Consider the following 27796-nt stretch of genomic DNA (forward strand, 5'->3'; position numbering starts at 1 on the left):
CTGATCTGAACAAATGTTTGGTAAGCAACAGCAACTCTTGCCAGCATTGAGGATGTAAAGATAAATAAAAAATAATGATCGTTAAAAAAAAACATGATTCTTTAACTCATTACTATGAGAACTCTTGAGATGGTAAAACTGTTTCTGTGCACATTTGTGAAATACTATTTACCGATACTGATGGAGAATGTTGCAGTGAGATAGGTTAGATAGCAAACAAGCTAATGCAAACCATAAACACTGCAATTATTTTCTCTGTTGAACAAAAAAAAACCCTACAAGTTAACGTCTAATGTCATGGATAGCTGGGTGTTAATAAATGTAAATAACATGTAAAACAGAGAGGTGTCACAAGGAGGATAAAAATCTCCTGGGTATTTCAATTATACAATGCTACTGTACATGCAGAAGACGTATACCATTTGTTGCCATATATCTATGCTTTACAATTTTTTCTTAATCTCTATCTCCTCTCCAGATTCTGAAACAATTAAAGAGATGCAAAAACATGAAACAATTAAACTAACTTGATTAGCTGAAGCCAGTAGTAACTCCTATACTTTGCTCTACCCAAACAAAAGCAAAACACTTAAATCTAGTCAGCCATAAGAAGAAGAGCTTGATAGCTGCAGGCTTTGCTCCTAAAAGTAGGGCTTATGTGGTGGTATTAACATGGAGGAGCTTGATATAAAGGTGTCTGTCTCATAGAAGGCTCAGTTAGATGGGTAGCCATCATTAACTCATCTGCTCCAGCCAGTGGAGAGTAAGATTTTCCAGTCTTAATTTTCTCATCCACTAGGATCATAAGGTAGAGAATGGAGAAATAAGGGAAACATTCTAAGAGCAGATATATTTACTTATGACAGACAAAATCACAATAAAACATATACATAGGGGTAACCTTTTTACTGAAAAAAAATCTGCCAGATGATATCTAACTTTGTGGAGACTACACCCCAATAAATAGTAAATAGCAAGTAAAACAGAGGTAATTTCCTCAGAGAATTAAAATCTCTTTGACCTGACTTACAACCCACATATTCTTCTCTTTATGCCCATGGACCTGCCTTCTTAAGATTTTCTACTTCCAAGTTGTAAACAATCTATTTTATCCCCACAGGGGAGGTCCTAAGCCTCCTACTACATTGCAACCCAATCTCACTTCCCTAAGGCTTTCATCAAAAGTCAGATCCAATCTTCTTCATTTTGTTTTTCCTTTGTTCTGCTATAACTTCATCACTCTATGAAATTTTTGTAATGGAGAAATAAAGTCGTCATTTTTGGAGAATGGCATTCAGAAATATGAGAGAAGCAAAATAAAAAAATAAAGAAAACCTAGAGGGCCATGGATCATGGTGAACTACAAGTAAGACTAGATTGCATCTCCAATTCGATGGAGAGAGCTGGGTGAAGAGGCTTGCATCGTGCATTTTTGCTCCAAATGACTGGAATAAATCCTGAAGAAAATGACTGCAAGAATCCTGAAAGGACCCACAAACCCCTGAAAGAAGCAGATTGCTCCTGCAGGACCCAGGGGACAGCCCAAATACTGTGAGTGCCCAAACAGTGGAGGTGGAAAAGGGAGATTATCTGCCCCTGAAAACACACCTCCCCAACTGGGGAAACTGAAGGCCTAGATTACAGAAAAGACTTTGACCTTACCTGGAGCTGGGTCATTTTAGAGAGCAATGTGAAATACAGGGGAAGAGAAAACAGTGGGAAAAGCCCTAGGAGTTCACTGGTCCCTTAGCAAGCCATTTTTGCCTGGCCTTACAGATGTTCTTCAAGAGGGTGCCCAGAGGTACTAGGAAAAGGCCACAGGGAGAAGGAAGTCTTCTGCTGAACTTCATAATAATTTGAACTGATCCAGAAACCTCCTGGCTAGAACTCAGCGGAAGGGGTGAAGCTGGCATGCAGATTCCACAGGAGGGAAAAAAGGAAAGCCGTATTTGCTTTTGCATCTGGGAGGTGGGTAGACTGAGGCAAGTTATCAGGGAAAAATATTCAAGGAAATTCATAGCACAACTAAACAACAATCAAAACTTCAGGAAACATTAAACACACTTATAAAAAATGCAAAATGCTCTGGAAAGTCTCAGCAATAGACTTAAACAAGTAGAATAAATAAATTCAGGACTTGAAGACAAGGTCTTTGAATTAACCCAATCCAACAAAAAGAAAATAAAAAAAATAAGAGGATATGAACAAAGCCTCCAAGAAGTCTGGAATTACATTAAATGACCTAATTTAAGAATAATCAGTGTTTTTGAGGAAGAAGAGAAATCTAAAAATCTAAAAGTTTGGAAAATATACTTGGGGGAATAATTGAGAAAAACTTCCCTGGCCTTTTTAGAGACCTAGACATACAAATACAAGAAGCACAAAGAACACCTGGGAAATTCATGACAAAAAGTTCATTGCCTAGGCACACTGTCATCAAGTTATTTAAAGTTCAGATGACGAAAAATAATCTTAAGAGCCATGAGACAAAAGCACCAGGTAACCTATAAAGGAAAACGTGTCTGATTAACAGCAGATTTCTTAGCAGAAACCCTACAAGCTAGAAGAGATTTGAGTCCTATCTTCAGCCTTCTCAAACAAAACAATTATCAGCCAAGAATTTTGTATCCAGCAAAACTAAGCTTCATATACGAAGGAAAGATACAGTCTTTCAGATAAACAAATGCTGAGAGAATTTGCCATTACCACATCACCACTACAACAACTGCTAAAAGGAGCTCTAAATCTTGAAACAAATTCTGGAAACATAACAAAACAGAAACTTTTTAAAGCATAAATCTCACAGGTCCTATAAAACAAAAATACAACTGAAATAAACAAAAACAAGAAAAAGAAACTCAGGTGTACAGGCAACAAATAGCACAATAAATGGAATGATACCTCACATCTTAATACTAACAGGAATGTAAATGGTCTAAATGCTCCAATTAAAAGATACAGTATTGCAGAATGGCTAAGAATTCACCAACCATTTGCTGCCTTCAAGAAACTCACCTAACACATAAAGATTCATACAATCTTAGGATAAAGGGATGGATAAAAGGCATTTTATGTATATGGACACTAAAAGTGAGCAGGGCTATCTATTCTTATATCAGACAAAACAACCTTTAAAGCAAAAGCAGTTAAAAAAGACAAAGAGGGGCATCATGTAATAATAAAAGGCTTTGTCCATCAGGAAAATACCACATTCCCAAATGTATGTGTACCTAATAGTGGAGCTCCAAAATTTATAAAATAAATACTAACAGACCAAAGAAAAGAGATAGACCACAACACAATAATAATGGGACACTTCAGTATTCCACTGACAGTATTAGAGAGGCCATAAAGACAAAAAATTAACAAAGAAACAATGACTTTAAACTCTACCCTGGAATAAATGGATTTAACAGATAAACACAGAACATTCCATCCAACAACCGCAGACTATATATTCTATTCAACAGTGCATGGAACTTTCCCCAAGATAGACCATATAATAGACCACAAAACAAGTTTCAAAAAATTTAAGAAAATTGAAATTCTATCAAGTACTCTCTGACCATGGTGGAATAAAACTGGAAAATCAACTCCAAAAGAAACCTAGAAAACCATGCAAATACATGGACATTAAATAATCTGCTGCTGAATGATCACTGGGTCAAAAATAAAATCAAAATGGAAATTAAATTTTTTTTTTTTTACAGATGAAAATAGTGACATAACCACTCAAAACCTCTGGGGCACAGTAAAGGTGGTGCTAAGAGAAAAGTTCTTAGCCCTAAACACCTTCATCAAAAAGCCTCAAACAGCACAAACAATCTGAGATCACACCTTAAGGAACCAGAGAAATAAAAACACACCAAATCCAAACCCAACAGAGGAAAGGAAATAACCAAGATCAGAGCAGAACCAAATGAAATGGAAACAACAACAACAAAAATACAAAAGATAAATTAAACAAAAAGCTGGTTCCTTGAAAAGATAAATAAAAACGATAGACCATTAGCAAGATTAATGAAGAAAGGAAGAAAGAATATCCAATAAGCTCAATTATAGAACAGGAGATATTACAACTGGCACCATAGAAATACAAAAGTATTCACAGCTACTGTGAACACATTTATACACATAAAATGGAAAACCTAGAAGAGATGGATAAATTCCTGGAAAGATACAACCCTCCTACCTTAGAAAGAATGAGATACCCTTAACGGACCAATAACAAGCAACAAGGTTGAAATGGTAATTAAAAAGTTACCAGCTATAAAATCCAGGACCAGTCAGATTCACAGCAGAATTATACCAGACATTCAAAGAATAATTGGTACCAATCTTATGAACACTATTGCACAAAATAGGGAATTAGGGAACCCTCCCTAAATTATTCTATGAAACCAGTATCATCCTAATACCAAAACCAGAAAAGGATATAACCAAAAAAGAAATTTAGAGAACAATATCCCTAATGAATTTAGATGCTAAAATGATTAACAAAATACTAGCCAACTGCATCCAAAAACATATCAAAAAGATCATTCAACATGATCAAGCTGGTTTCATACCAGGGATACCGATGTGGTTTAACAAATGCCAGTCAATAAATGTGATAACACCACATAAGCACAATTTAAAAACAAAAATCACATTATTATCTTAATAGATGCAGAAAAAGCATTAAACAAAATCCAGCATCTCTTTATGATGAAAACTCTCAGCAAAATAGGCATACAAGGGAAATCTATGACAAACCCACAGCCAACATAATACTAAATGAGGATAATTGAAACCATTTCCTCTGATGACTGGAGCAAGGCAAGGATTCCTATTCTCGCCACTCCTCTTCAACATAGTACTGGAAGTCCTAGCCAGAGCAATCAGAAAAGAGAAATAAATAAATGGCATCCAAATTGGTAAAGAGAAAGTCAGACTGTCACTGTTTGCTGATGATATGATAATTTACTTAGAAAACCATAAAGACTGTTCCAGAAAGCTCCTAGAACTGATAAAAGAATTCAGCAAAGTTTCTGGATACAACATTAGTGTACACAAATTAGTAGCTCTTCTATACACCAACAGTGACCAAGTTGAGAATCAAATAATGAACTCAACCCCTTTTACAATAGCTGCAAATAAAATATTTAGGAATCTACCTTATTGAAGGAGGTAAAAGATCTCTACAGGGAAAACTACAAAATACTGCTGGAAAAAAATCATGAATGACACAAACAAATGAAAACACATTCCATGCTCACTGATGGCTGAATCAATATTGTGAAAATGACCATATTGCCAAAATTGATCTACAAATTCAATACAATTTCCATCAAACACCACCATCATTATTTACATAATTAGAAAAGCACAACCCTAAAATTCATATGGAACCAAAAAAGAGCTGGTAGAACCAAAGCAAGACTAAGAAAAAAACAAAAACAAGCACAAACACAATTAAAAGACAAATCTGGAGGCATAACATTACCTGATTTTGAACTATACTATAAGGTCGTGGTCACCCATACAGCATGGTACTAGTATAAAAACAGTCATATAAACCAGTGAAACAGAATAGAGAACTCAGAAATAAACCCAAATACAGCCAACTGATCTTCAACAAAGCAAACAAAAACATAAAGTAGGGAAAGGACACACTTTTTAACAAACGGTGCCAGGATAATTGGTTAGGCATATGTAAGAGAATGAAATGATCCTCATCTCCCACCTTATATAAAAATCAATTCAACATGGATTAAGGACCTTAAGACCTAAAAATGTAAAAATTCTAGAAGATAACATTGGAAAACCCCTTTTAGACATTGGCTTACGCAAGGATTTCTTGACCAAGAATCCAAAAGCGAATGGAATGAAAACAAAGATAAATTGCTGGGACTTAATTAAACTAAAGAGCTTTTGCACAGCAAATCCAACAGTCAGCAAAGTAAACTGACAACTCACAGGGTGGGAAAAGATCTTTACAATCTCTACGTCTGACAAAGGACTAATATCTGTAATCTACAATGAACGCAAACAAATCAACAACAACAACAAAAAAACAAACAACGGCATCCAAATGTGGTCTAAGGACATGAATAGACAATTATCAATAACAGATATACAAATAGCGAAAGAACATATGAAAAAATGCTCAACATCACTAGCGATTGGGGAAACATAAATCAGAACCACAATGTGATACCACTTTACTCCTGCATGAATGGCTGTAATCAAAAAATCAGAAAATAGCAGAAGTTGGTGTAGATGCAGTGAACAGGGAACACTTCTACATTGCTGGTGGGAATGTAAACTAGTACAACCACTACAGAAAACGGTAGAGATTTCTTAGAGAACTAAAAGTAGATTTACCATTTGAGCCGGCAATTCCACTACTGGTCATCTATCCAGAGGAAGGTAAATCATTATACAGAAAGGATGTTTGCATACACATAGCACACAATTCTCATTGTAAAAATGTGGAAGCAACCCAAATGCCCATCAATCAATGAGTGGATAAATCATCAATCAACTGTGGGGTGTGTGCGTGCATGTGGGTGTGCGCGCGCGTGCATGTAAACACATATAAAATGGAATACAACTCAGCCATAAAAAGGAATGAATTAATGGCATTTGCAGTGACCTGGATGAGACTGGAGACTTATTTTAGGTGAAGTAACTCAGGAGTGAAAAACCAAACAGCATATGTTCTCACTCATTACTGGGAGCTAGGCTACCAAGATGCAAAGGCATTAAGAATGACACATGGACTCTAGGGGGACAGGGAAAAATGGTGGGAAAGGGGTGAGGGATAAAAGACTACTAATAAGGTGCAATGTGTAGTGCCTGGGTGATGCGTTCATCAAAATCTCACAAATCATCACTAAATAACTTACTCATACCAAACACCACCTGTTCCCCAATAACTTATGGAAATAAAAAAATAAAAACCTACATAACCAAATGTCCTGTGATGACAAAGTTTTGAATTTAAGAAGATCCATTAGAGAAATTTGTATAAACTGCCAAGAACTGGAAAGGGTCTGAGATTTTAACATATTTAACATATTTTAACATAACTAACAAGTTAGTCTGCCACAGTTTCACAGAGGCTGAAAGAAGAAACAAGACTTCCCGGTAAGAGAAGAATATTTTATTACTCACAGCAATAGTGCTAGCCAGAATGACATCATGCTGCTTTTTCAAGCTCCTACTCCTAGAAGGTGATAGAAAGAGGGTCAGGTGACACCTGAACATGCAGTGAGTTTTATTATAGGAGAGAAACTTTTGAGTATACAAAACTGAAAAAAATAATTATAATGGGTATTCAGCATTTCATTCAGCATTTCATTCAGCATAGCCACTGCTGCAGACATCATCTAGAGCTTTATTTCTATCTTTCAAGTCTATAAACATACCCGGCCTTTCATTTTTTTTTTCCAGAGGACAGCACTGTCTTCTTCAAGAGTATTTTCAATGCAAACACCTTATCAACAATGCAAGAGACTCAAGAGGACTTCACTTGTAACAAAATCCATCCCTTAGTCCTACATAAACCTGGATTCTTATTGCATTTTCCCAGGAGTATACAAAGACATCTGCATTCTGATAAATGTGACCAACAAAGGCTGGAAGGAGATTGCTTCAATTTGGCCAACGCCAATCCTGCATTATTGACATCAACAATGCTTTCAAGAGAACAGAACTCACCAACTGAAAAACAATTTAGAAACACTGGAGTCTACCTTAGAAGGCTATGCAGCTTTCTCCATAAATTGTTATCTTGACCTTCCCTGTTGGTCCAAAGCATTAATCCAGGTAGAACTGAATTTTTTTAGTGATTGTGCAGACTCTGTCTTGTCCACAAGGAGAAAATCTAGGGCAATTTTGTTATCCATAATAATCTTGGTCAATAAGTTGAAGTGTACTTGAATGTCTTTGGGGGTGGAGGTGATGTTATTGATGATTTTATCTGAAGTCAGGAACAATTTTTTTTAACCACTTTCTTACTGGATGACTCCCTTCATTGGGATACCTGTCTATAGGTTGCATATAAATGAGCTACTTTTCCTTCCAGGAAGCTTTTCTATGTAAGGGTAGCCTTGATTTGAAGAGATTACCATAGTCATCTGAGTACTACATAATCTACTGGTGGTGTTTCTTTAAACACCTGTGGTTCTCTTAGGATCGCCCTGAAGTACAAGTCATATAATTGAGAGAGAATCAAGCTAATGCATAATTTCCACAAAATAAGTATAGTCTAGGATGTAAATTGTGCCAAGTAAATATAGTATTGTTTATTATTGTTAGGGCCTCCCAAGTAGGACTTGCATCAATCTGTGGTACAGATTGAAAGTGTCCCTCATGCACTGGGACACTGTTTTACATGTGAAAATCTCCATGGACTCTTGAAAAAGAAAACAAAACAGCATTCATGTTCATACTGCCTCCATCCATTCCAGGTGCTTGAGCTATTGGTTTTCCTTCACCACTACAAATCAGAACTTCCTATTCTGATAGCTATGATTTCACCATTTTTCCAATAATTCCCTTCTTGCATAGAAATATTTTATTCAGAACAGTCATATGTTTTAGTGAGAAAGACATTTTTATAATATTTACATTAAAGCATTATGTTTCAAACATTGGTCTATGTAAGCATATTTGCCACTGAGGGTAACTTACTAAGCAGTGTAATCTACCAAGAGGCCAATATTCCTAAATTGTTTTAATAAAGGGCCAAGGTAGCTAAAAAAAGTATGTTTAAATCTAGCAACCTTTTTGACATACTGTCATGCAGAAGGTATATCAATCAATTGACCCTGAGTTACTGATAAGAGAAAAAAATTTATCATGTCAAGATAGATTGGAGTCCCAAATTTTCAACATAAATCTATGTAACACTACATCCTTTTCATCCTAATTATTATCCAAGAATCATCCAAGAAGAGGTGATATCTTTCTTAAGGCAATGACATTCGGTAACTAAATTGCCTTACTAGTGCGTGCAGACCAGAAGTAGGTGAAGGAAGTAAAGCAAGAAATCTTTCTGAGTCAATTTTGGAGGAGGCAATTCTAATACTCAACAATACTAGAAGCCTGTGGATGAGAAAAGCATGGAAGAGCTATCAAACACCTTGACTTTTAGCCTAATTCTAGGTGATATTGGTTATTAAAGTCACACTATTATCAGAGTGAAGATGGTATGGAAAACTGAAAACTGCAAGTTAGTTTCACAAGGCATAAGTATGTAGCCAGAATCAGTGGATTATATTGTAATAGCAACATGATAACTGGAACAAATATCAACAGCCGTAAGATACCATTTATAACCCCAATACTGGTTCAAAGATCAAATGTAGTCAACCAGAAGACAAAATGTAGTCAACCAGAAGACAAAAACATCCAATTTTACGAGTCATAAATACTTTATACAATGGTAGTCTCTGATTCAAAAATACAGATTTTTTAAATTCTGTGTCCAGTCTATGTTGATGGATGCATTGTCAAATATGGCATTAAGGTGAGTCCAGGCAGAAATATTTCCAATCTTGGGTGTACAACTTAACCAGTAACTTGATTCCAAGTAGTCTGATAAGAGAATAGGTTTGTACCAGGCATCTACATAGTTGACCCAAATGATCAGATCAACAACTGTGATTTGTGTTCAGTGTGAGGTTCCAAACAAGAATTCTTTTGATCTTCTTAGCTGTAGTTTTTCAAGTGTCAGACTAGACCACAGTTAAAATCCCAAGAATCAGTAAAATTATAACAAGATTCATGTAGGGTTATTACTCAGAACAATGATGATCACTTGGATTCTGCCTAATGGATGGAGCAGCCACATACATTTTTAATGTAGAGAATCTGGCACTAAGTTTAGACAGTAACAGCAGCACTACAGACAGCATCTAGTTTAAGCTTGGTTGAATACATTATTACTACAGCAAGACAAGAAATTTATGGGACCCTCTGTGAAATGTAGATCCCAATGAGAGACCAGCTTTGCTTCAGATGACAAAGTGGGGGATAAAAGTTTTCCCAACAGATTGCTGTTACTTTGTTTATTTCATCATGTATAGCCAACATCCCACTGGGACCAAGATGGCTGATCCTTCATATATACCATTCCTTTTCTACAACCGTAACTTAGTAGCTTGTACCTACCTTATTTGTCATTGGTGTAACTGTATGAATTAATTCACCCCAAAGAGGAAATATCAGTCCAGAGAGTTAGCCTCTGTAAATCAAGCATTTAACTTCCATAAGAACCCAGTAGCAAACTAAGAGCTACTTAAAAAAAAAAAATCAGTATACCTAGTAGCTTTATCAGAAAGGGAGGAAGTTTACATGGTCAGCATTATTTTTATAAAAATAACAATATATTTGTTATCTTTTTCATTCTCATTCATTGACCATATAAGCAGTAAAAATTTTCAGAAGCTACCATGGTGCAATATTGCAATGGGCTAAATAAGAAGTAGATATAAAAATTCAAATATTTTCTATTGAACCAATACAAAATAGTGCAACTGTTCTTATTATTGTCTTGTTCGTTTTGGAAAATAAAATTTTAAATGATAAAATTGTTTTTCTAATATTTTGAGATTAAAAATTAAACACAAATATTTCATAAGATACACGAAAACGTATCAGTCTTAAATTCTAAAATAATAAATATAGATAATAAAATGGTTTGAGTTCCTATGTTATTTCAAGAGTGACAAGGATCTCAAGACTAAAATGTTTGAGAACCGCTGTCACCGCTGTCACCTTATATAAGAGTGGATTTCCAAAGCAGACAGAACATTATTCTCTCCATCTCTCTCTTGTTAATATCTCTGAGTAGATACCCATGCTAATTCTATAATTCCCAGAATTGCAGACTAGCTTGGGACAGAATAAAGGATAAGAGTGACTTGATTTCAGGGCCATAATTTCCTAAATTTCCAAAAGGAACGGGCTGTGGTGGGAAGTGTCTTCTCAGGTTCTAACCAGGAAAGAACTTCAGATAGCTGTAGATTATCAAGTAACATATACCCCTGCGAATATTAAATGGCCAGGCTTTAGGAATAAGAGTCTTTCAGATTTCATTATAAAAAAAAAAAAAAAAAAAAAGATTGAGAAACACCAGAAATTCACTATAGGAAATGAGCAGCTATGAGTATACAAGGTGAGTCACTGAGAAGAAATTCTCACAGAAACTCTACACCTGTCATAGAAAAAGTAGAAAGAAGTATAGGGAGAAAAATCTAGTCTAGGGCTTGGAAAAATTTTCCACTGCGTTTATTCTGTGGCACTCAAAAATAAGGAGAAAGAACATTACTCTGGTTCCACTGAAGACTGTTCACTTTAGGAAACAATCAAATGTAGAGGAACATCATTTTTGTATTCTCATAAAATCCTAAAAAACACAGACTAAATGAATTATGAAAATAATGGTGACATTATATAATAAGAAAAGATCGTTTTTAAAAATCAGACTGAAAGAAAGAACAAACTAGAGCAGACAGATGAGAAGAGGGAGTAAGAGAAAAATAATATAAACTATAACAATTAAAATTCAGGTTAATATTAAATATCATAATGTACAGACTCATCAAGGAGAAGAAGTAAAAGGTATATGGAAAGACGTCATTCTCACCAAGAGAAGGAAAAAGACAAGCAAGACAATGAAGGAAAGTGATAAAAATACAATCAGCACAATTGAAATAAAAATTTGTTTGTGAAAATGTTATGGCACTGTCAATATGCCCAACAAATGTCGGTCAATTTTTAAAAAATAAACTCAAACCTATATATCCAAGGGGAAGTGTCTGAATTGTAAATTAAGAATCCTATAACTACATATCAGAAAGAAAACAAAAAGCAAGACAGTTACAGAAAAATAAAATTTGTGTTTAGTATACATTTTACCTCTACCATACACATCTGAAAATAGTAAAGCAATTTCTATAAAATCTTGAGTAAAAGAGGCTACAAAAATATTATAAGTATGCTATAATTCAGAAAGAACCAATTTATCTTTTATAAAAATATATTTCAACTGACCAAAGTAAATAAAGAATTGAAGCACAATTGTGGTTAAGGGGAGCAGAAATGAAAATTTACCAAACATGAAAAGCTTTAAATTCAATTATTTCCATTTAATAAATATAGTTATTAAAATAAATATATGCACCAAGAAGCATAATTACTTTGGAAAGCATATTTAATGTCAATAAAATATAGTATTCCATTTACTATACTAACTTACAAAAAGCAATTCTAAGATAAATTGATTCCATAAATTCTATTTTCTATGCTAATTTGAGGCCTCTTAAGAGGTGAACATTAACAGGAGGGAAGGCTAAATAGCACAGCAGATTTCTAAGAGTAAATATGCCTTTCCGTGTAATAGTTACTAAATCTTTTCCCATTTCAGACCAAAAGAGAATTTAACTTTTTATTTGCATATTCTTGTATGCTCACATATAAATATTGGATAGTGTATTTATTTCTAATTTTAACTTTATAATTTTTTATGCAGATAAATATGAAGATTATACTTGATGGCCAAAACTTATGATAAAATATAGAAGCTGGAAGTCTACTTCAGATTTTACTAGTTTGCAGTTTGAGCAATAATTTACCAACGAATATTAACATAAACTTTAATGGCGTATTTTTAATAAATAAATCTGCTCAAAATATTTATGTATAATAGAAAAAACGGTAATAAACTGTTACTGTGTGGGAAAAAGGATTGATTTTAGCCCTTGACATCATTTAGCCGCACATCTTGAATAAGTATATTGGGCTTGTTGGCCTTAATTTTCTGTTATTTACAGCGACAGTTCATTAGTTCATTTCTAATGCCAACTGTGATATTAAAACTCAATAACATGGCACTTTCCATCAACTTCCAATACAATGAGTTTTTGTACTGTTTGTTATTATCTAACAATACCACAGCTTGTGATCAACTTTGCTTTTGTTCATTAGGGTGACCTTGTTTGTGAGAAAACAAAAATTTTAAATTTCATATGTAATATGGACAATGTACCAAGTGTACTATTTTTTATGTTGCCAATGGATAAATGAGTGAATAGAAAATTGTATAAATTGCTTATAATGATATATTAGAAAAGTATAGCCTTAGAACTAGAACTCAGCTAGAAAATACCTTTGACAATGTAGTCTATTTTTAGGATGAATAAAAAGGATGAGAAAATAAATATTGAAATGTACAAAAATGATTTCCATTAGAAAAAAACACTAAATATAAAACAGAAGATTTTTTGATATTTGTAGGACTTCCAAATACATGGAAAAGATGTGATTTGTGTTGCATACTATTGTTAAGCACAATTAATATTTTATAAACTTGGAATAATTTTATATTTAGTATTGCCTGATGGGAATTTTAAAGCAGCATATTTTGAAATGTTTCAAATGCTATTTTGGTTTTTTATTTACAAATTTCTAGACTTCAATTCCTTTTTCTTAGTAAAGAGAAGTCTTTGGGATCTCGTTCTATTTCTTTGTTTTTATAATTCCCCTTTATGATTAACCTAAAATGCATGTATACTAAAACTAAATTTTGTAGTACAATTTTCTGAGTTTTAAACAAACCTATGTAGCCTTGTGACTACAATCAAGACAAACATTTATGCATAACCACAAAAATTTTCTTTGTGCTTCTTGATAGCCATTTTATCTTCTTCCTGAGACTCTGGCAACCACTTATCTGTTTTCTGCTACAATAACCTTGACTTCTCAAAATGTCATATAAATGGGACAGTTCCCTTTGCAGAATTCTGACTTGGGTTTCTTTTATTTAGCTAAATGCCACTGAGGCCCAAGCATACTGCTACATAGTTTGTTCTTTTTGTTACTAAGCATTATTCCATTGCGTGTAGATATAAAAGTTGGGGAAAGAAAAGCAGAGTTTCCTTTTTGTTTTTTTTACTGTTTTGGTGATCATAAATAAAGATTTATTGGGAGGCTGAGGCAGGCAGATCACCTGAGGTAAGGAGTTCAAGACCAGCCTGGCCAATATGGTGAAACCCTGTCTCTACTAAAAATACAAAAAATTAGCTGGGTGTGGTGGCACGTTCTTGTAATCCCAGCTCCTCAGGAGGTTGAGGCAGGAAAATCATTTGAACCCAGGAGGCAGAGGTTGCGGTAAGCCACGATTACGCCTTTGAACTCAAGTCTGGGCAACAAGAGCAAAAATTCATCTCAAAAAAATAAGATTTGCATATAGTTTTTTATGTGAACATAAGTTTACATTTCTCTTAGTAAATACTTAGGACTTCTAAGAAAATTACTGGGTCACATGGTAGGTGTGACCCACTTTTTAAAAAGAAAGTTATATATTGTTTTCCAAAGTGGCTGCCCATCAGTAATGTATAATAATTAGAACTAAGATCTGAATAAGACGGCAAACTAGATTCAGCCAGGTGGAACAGCTGCCACTGAGAGACTGGGACAACTAGTGTACTCCTAACAGGGAAGGCACTGAAAATGAACAGAGAGAAAACATGGCTGAAGAGGAAGGAAGCTGGGAACTGCACGTGGCTACTGGGCACAGCAACAGAACTCCTTGCTAGCCCCGAACAACTCCAGAGGTAAAACTGAATTGAACTGCCAATGAGTAATCTGCTTTTATCAAAGCAGGGAGAGATCATTGGACCACCATGGACACTCGAATTTGCCGGGATATCTGTTTAGAGAAGTGGTAGGGGCAGCATGCTAGCCAACGTGAAGTCTAAAGAGTTTGGTGCAGGAGCATCTGTAGCAAGAGTGAGCATGGCTAGGGATGGCCATTCCTCTAGGCTCAACTTGCTCCCATAGGAGATCGTCAGCCCTTGGGGAAGTGTCAAACCTGAACTCTGCAGGGCAGTCTTGCTCATCAGATAGGGCCGGTCCGGCCTGAGCAACTGTTGGTCTGACGACCACTTTGGGCCCCCAGTCTGGCCATGCATGTTTGCAGGGCAGACTTGGGTCCCCTGGGGACCCACATCACAGCTCCTGTGCTGGTAGACCATGCTGGATTCACAGAAGGCTCCAGCATGTCAGCCCCACTCACTCTCACCCTCCACTACGGCTGGGCCCAAGTCCACTCCCCACCTCTTTGCCAGCACATGAGTGCCTGGATAGATTTTCATTCTCTGCCCTACCAGCATATATATGCCTGTGCACCTTCCCCTTGCACTGCTGCTGATGGGAATGTACTCCGCCTCCCCCCACGTACCACCATTGCAGTCAAAGTCTAGTGGGCAGAGTCCTCCAGTGCCCTTCCCCTCTACTAACACTGTTGCTGAAGTGAAACTAAGCAAGGAAAACAGTGGACCCTTCCCACCATGACTGGCCATGCTGCCCTGTATGAACACGCACAGAGGGTGCATATAGACCCTTGCGTGTCAGGCCCCCACCCCAATGCTAACCCATCACCAGTGCAAACGCACACACAGTTACCAATGGGAGCCCCCAGAACTCCCACCAAGACATTCTGCCTCTACAACCGCGAGCACCAGTACAGAGGTAGGCACCCTACTACCTGCTAGCACACTGCGGCATTCTGCCAAGCTGCCACTGCCACTGGCACATGCAAATGAGGATGGAGCTTACTGCCACCAACCTATGATATGCTCTGGCTGGTATGAGCCATCAGAGCATAGTGAGAACCTTGGCCATCCTAGTGGCAGTAGGTTCGTAAACTCGAGAAGCCAAAGAACACAGTCAGGGTCCAATAAAAGTCACCCAGAATAAGAGCATCCATTCCAGGAGTTGGGATCTAAGAATTGACCCCTCAAATCTTACAGAAACAAAGCCAGTTCACTGGACCCATCTTATACCACAATGAACCCTTAGGGTCATCAAATAGAAGAAAAAAAAAAAAACCCTCTCATCCAAAGGTCAGCAACTTCAGAGATTGAAAGAACAGTAGCCCACAAAAATGAGCAAGAACTCTGACAATTCAAAAAGCCAGAGTGCCTTCTCTTCTCCAAATGATACCACTTTCCAAGCAATAATCCTTTATCTAGCTAAAATGACAGAAATAGAATTTAGAATATGGATAGAAACAAATACTATTGATTTGCAGGAATATGTTGAAACCCAATCCACAGGAGCTAAGAATCACCATAAAATGATACAGGATCTCATGGAGAGAAGGGCCAATTTTGGGGAAAAAATGAAACCAATGTGACAGATCTGAAAAACACACTATGAGAATTTCATAATACAATCTAAAGTATTAACAGCAGTATAGACCAAGGGGAGTAAAGAATCTCAGATTTTGAAGACTGGCTTTCTGAAATAAGACAGACAAGAATAGAGAGAAAACTATTAAAAGGAATGAGCAAAACATTCAAGAAATATGAGATTATGTAAATAGATCATATCTACAACTTATTGGTATCCCTAAAGAGATCAGGAGAGTGGAAGCAACTCAGAAAACATGTTTCAGTTTATCATCTATGAAAACGTCCCCAACCTAGCTAAAGAAGCCAACATTCAAATTCAGGCAACGCAGACAACCCCTGTAAGATACTTCACAAGAAGATCATCCCTAAGACATAATCATCAGATTCTCCAAGATTGAAATGATGTAAAATATATGAACGGCAGCTAGAGAGAAAGGTCAGGTCATCTACAACGGAAAGCCTATCAGACTACCAGAAGACCTCAGGGCAGAAACTCTGCAAGCTAGAATAGGTTAGGGTACAATAGTCAAAATGTTTAAAGAAAAGAAGTTTTAATCAAGAATTTTGTTTTTAGGCCAGGCGTCGTGGCTCATGCTTGTAAACCCAGCACTTTGGGAGGCCAAGGTGGGTGGATCACTTGAGGATAGGGCTGCAAGCCAACTCAGGCCAATATTGGTGAGACCTCATCTCTACTAAAAGCACAAAAATTAGCAGGATCAAATTCACATATATCCATACTAACTATAAATGTAAATTGATTAAATGCTCCAATTAAAACACACGAAGGTGGATGCTGGATAAAGAATCAAGACCCATCAGTATGCCATTTTCAAGACCCATAACACATGATATGATACATGTAGGTTCAAAATAAAGAGATGGAGAAAAATTTACCAAACAAATGGAAAACAGAAAAGTATAGGGGTTGCCACTGTTCTAATTTTAGACAATGGAGACTTCAAGCCAAGAAACATCAAAAAAGACCAAACAAAGGACATTACATAATGGTAAAGGGTTCTATTTAACTAGAAAACCTAGCTATTTTAGACATATATGTACCCAACATTGGAGCATCCAGATTCATAAATCAAGTTCGTAAAGATGTTCAAAAGGACCTTTAAAGTCTACCACACAATAATAGTGGAAGACTTCAAAATTCTACTGACAATACTAAACAGATGATTGAAGCAGAAAATTAATAAAGATATTCAGGATGTGAACTCAGCACTAGATCAAATAGACTTTATAGCCACCTACAGAACTCTCCACCCAAAACAACAGAAAATGTATTCTTCTCATTGCCACATGGCACCCAATCTAAAATCAATGTGATAATTGCACACAAAAATGTTACAAATGCAAAATAGAAATGCAAAAGAAGTGAAATCATAACAAATACTCTCTTGGACTATGGTACAATAAAATTAGAAATCAAGACTTAGAAAATCACTCAAAACCATACAATTACATGGAAATTACCTGCTCCTGAATGACATTTGGTTAAATAATACAATTAAAGCAGAAATCAAGAAGTTTTATGAAACAAATGGGAACAAAAATACAACATGCGAGAATCTCTGGTACATAGCTAAGGCAGTGCAAAGATGGAAAATTACAGCACTTACATGGTACAGAAAGTACCATGAAGCTGTGTAGTTTTGAGTTAGTTTCTGCATTCTGAGTTCTATCTCGATTGCACTGTGGTCTGAGAGACTGTTATGATTTCCATTCTTCTGCATTTGCTGAGGAGTGATTTGCTTCCAATTATGTGGTCAGTTTTGGAGTAGGTGTGATGTGGTGCTGAGAAGAATGTATATTCTGTGCATTTGGGGTGGAGAGTTCTGTAAATGTCTATTAGGTTTGCTTGTTCCAGGTCTGAGTTCAAGTCCCGGATATCCTTGTTCATTTTCTGTCTTGTTAATCTGTCTAATATTGACAGTGGGGTGTTGAAGTCTCCCACTATTAATGTGTGGGAGTCTAAGTCTCTTTGTAAGTCATTAAGAACTTCCCTTATGTATCTGGGTGTTCCTGTATTGGGTGGGTATATATTTAGGATCGTTAGCTCTTCTTGTCGCATTGATCCTTTTACCATTATGTAAGGTCCTTTGTCTCTTTTGATCTTTGTTGCTTTAAAGTCTATTTTATGAGAGACGAGAATTGCAACTCCTGGTTTTATTTTATTTTATTTTTTTTGCTCTCCATTTGCTTGGTAAATCTTCCTCCATCCCTTTATTTTGAGCCTTTGTGTATCCTTGCATGTGAGATGGGTTTCCTGGATACGGCACACCAATGGGTTTTGGCCTTTTATCCAGTTTGCCAGTCTGTGCCTTTTGATTGGGGCATTTAGTCCATTTACATTTAGGGATAATACTTTTATGTGTGAATTTGATACTGCCATTTTGATGCTGGCTGGCTGTTTTGCCCATTAGTTGATGCAGATTCTTGATTGTGTTGATGCTCTTTACCATTTGGTATGTTTTTGGAGTGGCTGGTACTGGTTGTTCCTTTATATGTGTAGAGCCTCTTTCAGGAGCTCTCGTAAAGCAGGCCTGGTGATGATGAAATCTGAGTGCTTGCTTATTCACAAAGGATTTTATTTTTCCTTCACTTAAGAAGCTTAGTTTGGCTGGGTATGAGATTCTGGTTGAAAGTTCTTTGCTTTAAGGATGTTGAATATTGGCTCCCACTCTCTTCTGGCTTGTAGGGTTTCTGCTGAGAGATCCTCTGTGAGTTTGATGGGCTTCCCTTTGTGGGTAACCCATCCTTTCTCTCTGGCTGCCCTTAGAATTTTCTCTTTCATTTCAACCCTGGTGAATCTGACAATTATGTGCCTTGTGGTTGCTCTTCTTGAGGAATATCCTTTTGGTGTTCTCTGTATTTCCCGGACTTGAATGGTAGCCTGGCTTGCTAGGTTGGGGAAGTTCTTTTGCCCTCTTTGTAATTGGATCATTTATTTTCTTATTCTTGAGGTTTTTTTTTATATTCTAGATCCAAGTCTTTATCAAATATATGATTTGCAAATAATTATTCCCAGCCGTCTTGTCTTTTCTTTCTCTTAATAGTGTCTTTGGAGAGTATTAATTGTAATAAAGACTAATTTGTCATTCTTTTCCTTTTATGGATTATACTTTTGGAGTTATATCTTAGAAATATGTTTCTATTTCAATATCACAAAAATTTTCTCCTGCATTTTCTAGCAATATTTTACAAATTTAGCTCTTTTATTTGTATCTCCAATTCATTTGAATTAATTTTGCACAAAGGCTTGATATGGGTCACGGTCGTTTTTTACATTTTTAATACAGTTCTACAATTGTACTTTCTCAATTTCAATTAGCTTTTTACCTACATCAAACATCAATTGATCATATTTGTGTCAATCTAATTCTGGATTTCCTTTCTTTTCCATTTGTTTATTCCTTTACCAATTTCAATGTCAGCTCTTTCTCATCTCATAATTAGGGTAGCCACAAAATTCACTGTCAAAGACATTGGAGTACCGTGAGCTACTATTAATAATTACTCATGATGACAGTACTTAACATGATCGTCTCAGCAAATCTAGGCAATTCTAATAGTAAACCAAGGTTACTATGTAGAAGGCTACGGGTTTTGGTATGTGGCTCCATAGAGGTGGCTCAGGAAAGCATTGTCTATACCTAGAAGTGCCACATTTCATTCAAATTTGGAATTAGAAGGGTTATGTGACATAGATGGAACTTGGCACATGGGTTGTGATGGCAATGCAGAAATAGGACTTCAACTTTAGGCAGCACAAGGAGCTTTGTGTGAGCATCGGCAAAGGCTATAGCAACACTGTCCACAAGGTGGGCAGTGCCTCTGAAAAGAAGAAAATCACAAAGGAAATCTAAAAAATTGCTCAAAGCTTGTGTCTATTATGCTTCTGTTATTCAGGATGTTGTTTTAAGACATAAATAATCTACATAATTAAAATAATTTCAATAGATGACATTTATTGACTTATGGATTACTATGAAGCATGTGCTATTGCAAACATTGCACATGTATTTACTTACAGAATTCTCAAAAGCAATTATAAAGTGAGGATATTTAATTGATGTTTTATGGACCAAAGAAAAACAAAGTAATTGCTATATTGAATAGGAGTGGTGAGAGAGGACATCCTTGTCAGGTGCCTTATTTCAAAGGGAATGCTTCCAGTTTCTGCCCATTCAGTATGATATTGACTGTTTGTCATAAATAGCTTTTATTATTTTGAGATATGTTCCATCAATACCTAGTTTATTGAGGGCTTTTAGCATAAAAGGCTGTTGAATTGTGTCAGGATGTAAACCCAGATACTTAGGTTTCAGAACCTTTAGTTTTAATCATGAAGTTCTGAGCTGTCTCTCTGCCCTACCACATGTAAATGTTTTTACATAATATATTAGATAAATACTTATGGTTGTTAACATAATACTTATTGTCAATCCTGAGATTTTTAGATCATTTAAAATATTTTTTAGACACATTATTCTGAGAAATTCAATCTCTTTTTAATAATTATATTTTTCAAGATCTACCTTATTAATATATTCAGCTGTGTCCTTATCCAAATCTCATTTTGAATTCCTATTTGTTGTGGGAAGGACCTGGTAGGAGGTGACTGAATTATGAGGGTGAGTCTTTCTTGCACTGTTCTCATGATAGTAAATCTCATGAGCTCTGATGGCTTAATAAGGTGGAGTTTCCCTGCACAAGTTTTTTTTTTTTTTTTTTTTTTTTTGCCTGCTGTCATCCATGTAAGATTTGACTTGCTCCTCCTCGCCGCCTGTCAGGATTGTGAGGCTTCCCCAGCCACGTGTAACTGTAGGTCCAATTAAACCTCTTTCTTTTGTAAATTGCCCAGTCTCCAGTATGTTTTTATCAGCAGCATGAAAATGGACTAAGACATATGCAACGTCCAAAATTTTGGAAAATCATGTAACTTCTTGGAGATCTCAATTATTAATGAATAAATTAGTGTTAAATGTGATCTTTTAATGATAATACCTATTGGTGTCACAGCCACATTTTCATCCTCAATTAGTTGCTATTGCTATTGTAACTCCGTTTGTGTCTATTAACAAAAATACATCGACTTTATTGGCTCAGAGTAAGATGAAGATAGATAGTTCTTAAATAATTGGCCACATAATATTTGTCATTGAGGAAAATAGGTGATGATAAAACAATATAAATGCATTTTAAAACTAAAAGTAAATGTCTTAGAAAAACTGCATTTATTGTGTCATCCGACCTTTACATATTTTTTTTAACTAGCTATTGCACAAGTACAATCTTAAAGTTAAGGTTTTCATTAAATTAAAACACAAAGTAGGTGCTACAAAATATGATGTTTTAGTGTACATTTTAGCTGAAACATTTATAAGGTTTATAAAAATGTCTCTGTTAGGTTGAAAGAGAAAACTTCACTAGATGAACATATTAATCTTAGTATTAATTATAAACTGTACCTGAAAAATAATATACTTGGCTTAATTTCTTAAGACTTGAAAATAATAGAAGTATCTGGTGCAAAATGTGCAGGAATATCTTAAAGGAAATTTGACTCATTAGAGGCCAATTCACTTTCTTTTAACTCTCTTGTAATTTGACAATACTTTGCAGAATTTTTATAACTGAGATTTTTCACTTCCCTAAGATTCATGCCCTTAATATATATCCAAAAGAAGTACATGGCTATAAATCATTATGAAAGTAAAACTATTCACATTACTATTTTTAGCTGATTGTTAAGAGTTTACGATTAATTGTAATTTTATATATAACTCTAGTTTTTTCTTTTTAATAAATTATGATGGGTACATAATTGTTGTATATGTTTATTGCATACATGTAATGCTTTGATTCAGGTATATAGCATGTAATAATATAAAATTGGAGTAATTTGTATATCCATCTATCACTTCAAACATGTATCATTTCTCTGTGTTAGGAATATTCCAATTTCATTCTTTTAGTTATTTAAAAATATACAACAAATTATTAAATATAGTCACCTTAATGTGCTACTAAATACTAGACCTTATTTATTCTATCTAACTGTATTTTTGTACACATTAGCTATTGCCACTTTATCCTTATCTCCCCACTACCCTTCCTACCCTCTGGTAAGCGTGATTCTACTATTTCCATAAGTTATTATTTTTAAAATTTTTAGTTCTCACATGAATGAGAATATGTAAAATTTGCCTTTCTGTACCTGGCTTATTTCACTGTGTAATGTTCTCCAGTTCCATCTATTTTGCTGCAAATGACAAAATTCACTGAATAATATTCCACTGTGCATATGGGCCACATTTTCTTTATCCATTTATCCATTGATAGACACAAGTTGATTTCATATCTCAGCTGTTGTGAATTGTGCTGCATTAAAAACGGGAGGGCAGATATCTCTTCCATGTAGTGATTTCCTTTCTTTTGGATATATACCTGGCAGTGGGATTGATGAATAATATGGTAGTTCTATTTTTAGTTTCTTGAAGAAACTCCATATTTTTTTCCATAGTGGCTGTACTAGTTTATATTTCCACTAACAGTGTACAACAGTTTCCCTTTCTACACTTCTTCTCCAGTGTTCATTATTGCCTGTCTTTTGGATAAAAGCTGGAGTGAGAAACTATATCTTTGTGGTTTTGATTTGCATTTCTCCGATTGTTAATTCAAGCATTTTTTCATATACCTGTTGGCTACTTTATTAGTTCTTTTGAGAAATGTCTATTCAGATATTTTGCCCATCTTTAAATAAGATTACTATATTTTTCCTGTTCAGTTTTTTGAGCTTATATATTCTAGTTATTAATCCTTTGTGAGATAGACAATTTGCAAACATTTTCTTTTGTTCTATGGGGTTCTGGTAACATTTCTTTCTCTTCCAATTTTTCACTCTTAAACATTTTCTGGGGGTGGTTAGCTTTTTATTAATATCTTAGTTTCTACAATTCAGAGCAAAGTATTCTTAGATCAAGAATGAACTCTTGTCATTTCTCACTGATATGGTATGTCAATGTCTTTTATCTAATATAGTATAATAACAAGCTTTTTTGTTTCAAAAAAGCAAACAAGCAACAAGAGACAGAGAGAGGGAGAGAGTTATGAATGGAAATATAAACTAATGAGTAAACTGCTTTGTATAAGATTATAAAAAATACACCAATATCTCCAGGATTAGAAGGCAAAATTAACAACAACAACAACAAAGTTTCTTAGAGAACACTGGATCTGATACATTTTGAAATGGGTAGGTTGAAACTTTTATCATTTCAATTGTATGTATCTATGGCATGAGGCATTTAGAGACAGATGTTTTAAATATTATTTGTAGCCTGACATTTCCCTGTCAAATATGAGACCCTGTCTGTCCTTTGTTATCTATCCCATTAAGTCATGTTATTTTTTTAATCTTTCATTGATTTTGAGACATCTAACTTGACAATTGTTTCTTATTTAATACATCTGGAGGGGAAAAGAACTAAAATTTATTGAAGACTTGTTGTCTCTTAGTATTCATGGAGAATTGGTTCCAGAATTTCCCTTGAATAGGAAAATCCACAAATGCTAAAGTCCCAGATATAAAATGTTAATTGCATATTAAATACACACAGCCTCCCATATCCTATAAGTTATCTCTACTCATAGTATCTAATAAAATGTAAATGCTATGTAAATAGTTATACTGTATTTTTGAGGGAATAATGAGAAGAAAAAATATCTGTGTTCAGTACTCATGTAATAATTTATATACACACACACACACACACACACACACACACACACACACTTTTAATTCAAGGTTAGTTGAAGCCACTGGTGTGGAAATCGGCTTTACAAATCTGTGGGTTGTGCATTCATTCAACCTACCACAAATCAAAATCATGTTTTAAAAAATGAATGGTTGCAACTATACTGAACATGTACAGAGATTTTTCTTGTCATTATTCCCTAAACAATACAGTATAATAGCTATTTGCATGGTATTTATGTTGGAGGATATGCATAGGTTACATGCAAATACTAAATCATTTTATATAACTGACTTGAGTATTTGTGGAATTTGGTACTCATGGCGATTCCTGGAACCAATCCCACACTGATACCAAGAGACTACTGTATATCCTTATAGCAATGTAGGAGGCCAAAAAACACAAAAAAATCATCTCCAGCTTAAACATGAGAAAAACCAAAACATAGTTTTTGTAAAAACTAACAAGTCTAATGTCGCACAGCAAATGATAAGAATTAAAGATAGAATTAAAATCCAGGCAGTCTGCCCTCAATGTATTATTTAATTTCAGAATACTAGCAGATTAATTGCTTTCAACTTTTATTAGGCAGCTTGAAATGTACATTTTTATTACCAACCTACATTTTTCAAACACAAATTAATATTCTGTGACTCTCATAAAAATTTGTAATCACAACATGATGATGTCAACTCTAAACTATTGTTTTGGTTATTTTATTGTGAAAGAAAATTTCAAACTCATTGATAATAAAACTATTTAGAAAATTTTCATGCTACTTAAAATTTAGTATGATATATGCTTATATTTTTCTATTTGTAAGATATGTGAATATATGGATAAAAGCTATTATTGAAGTCAATTCTTTCCAGTATTTTTAAAGTTTTGACTATTATTCAATATTAACTGTCAATAAAATTCATGAAATTGAGGACATCAGAAAGTATTCCGAATGACAGCAGGATTCAAGAGTCCTAACATACTGAAAAAAAAAAAAACTGGAAAACCTTAACAACCAACAAGAGTTTTAAAATTAGTATGCCATATAATACTATATTTTCCAATTATTCTTTTTTAGTTTGACAGTTTAATAAGAGAATTTATTAAAAGCACTGTTGTAATTGTGAATAGTGTTCTCACAATTGAGAGCTAAATGATAAGAACATATGGTCACACAGAGGGCCTATTGGAGGTAAGGAGTGGAAGCAGAAAAAGAATCAGGAAAAATAACTAATGGGTACTAGTCTTAATACCTGGGTGATGCAGTAATCTATAGAACATGTCCATGACACAAGTTCATCCATGTGCACTTGTACCCTTGAACTTAAGAGTAAAAATAAATAAAAGCTCTGTTTTATAAATATTTAAATTTTTAAAAAGCAGCACTATTTTATTATTTCAAAATTTCCATCCACCTTTTGTGTTACTTGTTATATTACGGAAGTTTTGATTAAGTCAAATGATAAGAACTCCATGCCATAGTCATTTATGTAATAATACCTTTCATAAGTATTAGCTTGAGCTTTGTGAATGTCAGAAATCATAAAGTGAAATATTTTCACAATATAACTTTTCATAAAGTTTGATAGGCAGCACTCTCATAATAGAGCCCTCGAGTAACATGTCAAGGCCAGTGACTGTGGCTCTGTGCCACGGCATGGATTGATTCAAGTGTGAAGGGAATATTATCTATTTATTTCATTCAACTGTTGTGGGGGAAAAAAGGAAGAAGATCATGTGTTGGGTCACAGTTCTAACAGTACCTGATAATGTCTTTGTTACAGAGGAGTAAAGAAGAGAAAGGGTAAGATTTTTCATCAGCATAGGAAATAAGAAGCTTGGAATCCTAGGAAAAGATGGAGATAGTACAACATGAGGTAACAGAGAAACCAAGCTAGAGAGTGTACACTTTTTATACTGGAGCATTGAGAGAGGGATAAATCTTGTCTCTATAGATAAGGAGCTGAAGCAATGTGACTGTAAATAGAAAACCACTCTCCGAGAAGGACAAATTATATTTTTGACAATTTCTAAGGATTTAGACATTGGCTGAAATAACTAATTATGAGATGGATTCTAATTTTATTTTGTTTAGATTTGTTTTGTTTACATTTTCCAAATCGGACATATAACTAGCTGGTATATATTGGTTATGACTATAGAAGAAATTCATACAAATTGAAGTCTGTATGAATTCACAAAAAACTTGGAGTGCTTTGTAATATACTAGGACGTAAAATTAAGCACTTGAGACTACCTATTTTAGGCCTCATGCAATATGGCAGCCATAAGAACCATTAGGAATACAGTACATGCAAGTAGATCCCATTATATACTAAATTATGTTGTATATAAAATGCGTATTATATTCCTTCTCCCAAATTGCCTTTAAGTTTAAATGTCACAATTAATCTCCTTGATCATTATTATTTACTCTTCCTCTAAATTTGCCAGTGGAACAATCTTATTTTTAAAAAAATCCAGTTACCAGCTTGGAGCATAATTTATGTTTGCTGACCTCTTATGTCACTATATGATTTTTTTTTATAACACTATAAAATCAAGGGCTTGTTCAACACAATTTTGTTTTTCTCTTCAGCCTTCTGGCTGTTTAAATAATAGATTACGAGTCAACCAAGGAGAATGTATACCAATGAAAATATTCAGAATTTATTTCGTATCTCATAGGGAAGCTTTTTCTGGTGGGAAAGGAAGTCTTTTAATTCCTTTTGGTTAGTTCACAGTTTAGCTGTTAGGATGTAAGAGGTCAGCGTTGCACATAGCTAGTAAACTAAAGCCTGACACTTTCAAGACATGACATCCTTTATCACACGTTATTTCCAGAAGTGACATTTCTTCTATGTAAAAGAATCCAATGCTTGACCTAGAATTTTAAAGGAAACCCCAAAGGGCTGGCAAACTTACTTTCCAAAACCTGAAAGAAGAAAAAATGCTTTGAGGCTCTACTGCTTAGAAATTAATAAGTAATTCATTCTACTCAGTAACGGATTAGTGTTTACTGCAACCCACTTTTCAGACCGCAGTGGGTGTATTTTCTATAAATAGGAGGTGAGAAAAGCATTATGTTAATTATAACATTTAGCTTCTTGCTTGAATTAAAATAAATAAATGTGTCATTTTAGGTCATGAAGTTAACCATGTTTTATATCGAAATGAATCTAGTCTTGTTATATACACATTTACCTCAAAGAATTTATTTTCTGTATGTGTACAGATACCTCATAGAGAGACAATTTTGGATTTTGATGGAAACTAAACTTATTCTGTTATCTGATACACAAAATCTTTTTTTTTTTTTTGTATTTCTACCTTTATTTAACCAGTGAACCAAAGATGAGATGGAAGTCATTAGTTACCTACTGAGATAATTAAAGTTGTTTTATTAGAGTTATAATCAGCCAGTCTGGACATTTAAATCAGGCTTATCAACGTACATTTTATGTGTTGAGATGCCCAGAACACATTTTCAGAAAGTACAACAGAATTCAATTTTAAATAATCATTAGAAATCATTGTGAGCATTTAAATAATATAATCGATTTCTAAAAGTTGCAATAGGTATTATAATAGGTATTATAATATGATGATAATGGCACCATTAATAGTGTTTCATCCTTGGTTATTTACAATACATTTCCATTCCAAATGGCTTCTGTTTGATGTACATTATTGTATTTTGGGAAGGTACCTCATCACTCCCATAAATATCAGTCAGAAAATGACTTAAGATACACACTAATAATTATTGACTTTAGATTTATTGTTTATAAGTTAAAAATATGAAAATGGGTTCAGTTATTTTAGGAATTTCATTTTTCTCTG

General features: G+C 34.6%; 1 long non-coding RNA gene across 30 annotated transcripts in view; it reads right to left on the reverse strand.

Annotated features, from left to right (window-relative positions):
* The window catches only part of LOC104651773 (uncharacterized), a 229964-nt gene that overhangs the window by 99100 nt on the left and 103068 nt on the right, over nt 1-27796 (reverse strand). The window contains exon 1 of one of the 30 annotated variants that reach the window (XR_012516369.1): nt 7159-27796. This exon is cut by the window's right edge and continues 1079 nt beyond it. The exons of 28 other annotated variants lie outside the window; for them this stretch is intronic. This is a non-coding gene — a long non-coding RNA (uncharacterized LOC104651773). One more of the 30 variants, XR_012516368.1, reaches the window with a different exon arrangement.

This window comes from Saimiri boliviensis, chromosome 2 (assembly GCF_048565385.1).
Source record: "Saimiri boliviensis isolate mSaiBol1 chromosome 2, mSaiBol1.pri, whole genome shotgun sequence".
NCBI lineage: Eukaryota > Metazoa > Chordata > Mammalia > Primates > Cebidae > Saimiri > Saimiri boliviensis.